Source organism: Ixodes scapularis, unplaced genomic scaffold (assembly GCF_016920785.2).
Source record: "Ixodes scapularis isolate PalLabHiFi unplaced genomic scaffold, ASM1692078v2 ptg000154l_1__unscaffolded, whole genome shotgun sequence".
In the NCBI taxonomy this organism is placed as follows: Eukaryota; Metazoa; Arthropoda; class Arachnida; order Ixodida; family Ixodidae; genus Ixodes; species Ixodes scapularis.
This window is the reverse complement of record NW_024609924.1, coordinates 566,294-569,691: the sequence shown is the minus strand read 5'-3', so window position 1 is coordinate 569,691 and position 3,398 is coordinate 566,294. Positions and strand designations below refer to the sequence as shown.

The following is a 3,398-nucleotide window of genomic DNA, read 5'->3' as shown; positions in this document are numbered from 1 at the left end:
TGGGTATACATAATGTCGAGAAAACAAACAAGCAACCGCATAAAAGTTTTGACCAACGCTAAGAAAAAAAGAGTGAAAACGATAAATAAACAGAAACATCAGTATCATCATAAATTCTTGTAATCATTTCGTACTAACCCGTTTTCTTAGGAGAAGTCGTTTTTATGAAACAAAATAATTTCAACCTTTGTGGTAGTAAATGGTCGCTCAAACATTTTACTTGCAAACGTCTTTCTTTAAAGACCAAAGAAGTGAGCCCTATGGCCGAGTCACACGACTGATTGATTCGCGGACGAGTTGATCACGTGACGACAGGTTCACGGATCGTGCGTCTTCCAGGCGTATCCACATGGAGACGACGAGCAGATGGCAGCCAGGACGTACCAATCTTGTTCGCAACTCTTAAAAAAAAAAGAAAAAAATGGTTGTAAAATAACTTGAAAGGTTTCTTCGACTTGTTCATATTTTGCACCTTTAAATGTTCCTTTAGGGGGTGGTTAGCGAAAAATCTATAAGTTTTTTTTTTTATCCCCTCTTTTGATGCGGAAGAGTTCTTCATCACCTAGTTGCCTTTTTTGCGCTCCAGGGGTCGACAGTGATTGAAGCGAAACCGTTCTTCGCAAGCTGAAAGAGTTCTTGGGGCGTTAAATATAATTTCAAAAAACGATGTTTTTTTTTTTAAGTCCATAGCGCCACCAAAGACCAAGATCGCGCACTCATTACAAAGCTTTAGTACATCGTGTTTTGAGGCCACGCTATTTGTAGCGGGAGATCTCGCTGCCACTTCGAGGCACGCTCAGAAGCGCGCTCCCGTAGCGGTAGAGGGCCTTTGAAAACTACCTGCTAAAACTATATATTGTCCAAAAATAAAAGTGATGTTCGCCGATATAGTCGCCTAGATAGCGAGAAAAAGGAAAAAAGGGCGCAAACGAGCTGGTTTAGATTGAACGTGACATAAACCCCGTGACTGCAGTCAAAAAATGACACGAACACTAAAAGACCTTTTATTGTTCGTGTCGTGTTTTGCATACAGTCTCGGGGTTTTATTTCATGTATTAGTTACGTTTTCATACAGTCTCGGGGTTTTATTTCATGTATTACGTTTTGAGCGGGTAACGAGTAATGGTACTTAGTTACTATCTTTTTTTTTTTTTTTTTTTTTGGGGGGGGGGGGGGGGGAGAATCGTGTACATGTCCGCATTGAGCTTAAAAGGACATCTCCAGCCTAAAATGGGGGCCCTTAGTTTTATACAGAAACCTTATGGCAGGTACCAGGACCTACTCGTGGAAGTGCCCACATAATTTTAGCTGGCGGTTTGAAGAGCAAAGCCTATCAAACATCTCTGGAAATTTCCGTATTGTAACTCGCTCGATTAATGAGCCGTGACGTAACAGGATCAAGATGCCGTCTGCTTAGGACTCTACTTTCTCCGCCCTCCTCCGTCCCGCCTCTTGTCATCGCGTTAGCCGCGTCACGTCGCTCAACGTATCTCGGATTCATATAACCATCAACAGCGCGTTCCAAACAAGGACGAAAAGAGAGGACACACAGAACGGCAAACACAGCGATGACCTGCAAGTCACGTTTTATCTTCTATTTCTTCGTAAGAAACAGGACCATGGTACAAAGAAAACGGCAAAATTAACGAAAACGAAGAAGTATCTTGCAAATTTGCGCTCATCACATTTACCTCTCCGGCAAATAGAGTACTTTTTTTTTCTTTTTGCCGAATAAAGAAATAAAAGGGGAGCTGATACTCTTGTCGTCGAGTCGCACGATTCTCTCTGCTTCAATACTTTCTTCAAATAAAGGGTCGCCACTCCGCGCTAATACAGTGCATTTAGTGAACCGCAGATCACACTTATACAGTCTCGGGAGCGAGTCCCTTCGTGGCCAGATAAGTCTTGTTTTTGTTGTAATGATGCTCTTGTAGCAGGTCGTTGCGACATCTGCCCCTCTGTCCGTCGAGACAATCCGGCAGATGTCTCAACTTCTGCATATACCAACTGACCGATGTCTCAACATTCATCTGCATATTTTCGATTATTTACTCTTCTGAGAACACGAACGTTCATGGAAGTACCCGTGATATACTCAAACGTGGCTCTTGATTCACGGGGATGGTGATAGCGTGTCTCTAATGCTCATTAAAATAATAATGATAAATGTACACGTGACGATACCAACAGTGAGAGGAATTCTGGAGCACAATGAGCGCGTGCCACGTACAAGCAAGTGTCGTTCCGCGTTCTACGTGGCGAAGTGTGCATCCAGAGCACCTGTGATAGGATACATTTAGAGAGATAGAAAACTCCAGAAATACAAGATGGAGCGATCTATTGGTTAGCACACCCGAGTGGATATTGTAAGGCCCGGAGTTCAAATCCCGGCTCCGCCAAAGAAATTGTCTTTCGGCTGCATCGTAAACTTTGATCATTCTATCAAGTACGGTTAACTTATCGGTACATTTTCGATTATTTACTTTTTGGAAACCACGTACGAGGATGAAATTGCCTGTTACTTATACATAGTGCAGAGCGAATGACTTTATTAGCCATAGTTACTAAATTTGTTTTGGCTCATTCCAGTTTGCATCGCTTTGGCTTTGCTTTGGCTGAACTGGTAGCTAGATGTACTTATAACTTGTACCTCTATTTGTAAGTTAATTACACTTCAACATAACCAAGTAAATTTGCAGGTGACGTGAGTTGATTTCAGTAAAACTGGATTATTGGAAGTTTAATGGTATTTTTAAGGTGTAGCCAAATTACGTTCTGTTAACTAGCAGTAAAATGTAATTTTAAGCCAGAAAAAAAATTGAAGGATAATCCAAAGGCTAGCTGGATTTACCGGGGAACGAATTCGTCAACGAAACTAGGTTCGTTCATTCTGGTATGAGGCAAAAGTTTAAAATGTGCCTGCCAGGGATCGAACCTGGGACCTTCCGCGTGTCAGGCGGATGTGATAACCACTACACAACAAGCACTTTTTTTTTTCCAACAAAAACAAGTTTATTTACATATTGCAGTTACACGTAACATGAGTGGACACTTTCATATGTTTAGTCATTCTATTATCAAGATAAAGAGGCAGAAAAAGAGGAGGAAAAAGTCAGTCCTGGTCTATAGACCACAAGATAACACAAAACAGTCAGTCAAACAGTCAGTCCCGGTTAACAGACTAATAATAAAATAAAATTTGTTTTTTCCCTTCCCTTCCCCTTCCCCTTTTTTTCCGCTTTTAAGAATCTCGTTGCCTGGCCGCAGCCAGCCCCCGAAAGGGCCACGAAGTGTGGGCACCCTAGTTAGCCCCGCTCCTGTCCCTCCGTTGCCAGGCGCGCTGGTCCTTCAGTCGTTTTGCCTCCAGTCTATTTTTTATGTGCTGCCATACCTTTCCT

The 3,398-nt window shown here is 42.3% G+C and overlaps 1 non-coding gene across 1 annotated transcript; it reads right to left on the bottom strand.

Moving 5' to 3' along the window:
* Window positions 1–2,914: 2,914 nt before the first annotated feature.
* Window positions 2,915–2,987, bottom strand: Trnav-aac. Its single transcript has one exon. It is a non-coding gene; the product is annotated as a tRNA-Val (tRNA).
* Between the last annotated feature and the right edge of the window lie 411 nt (window positions 2,988–3,398).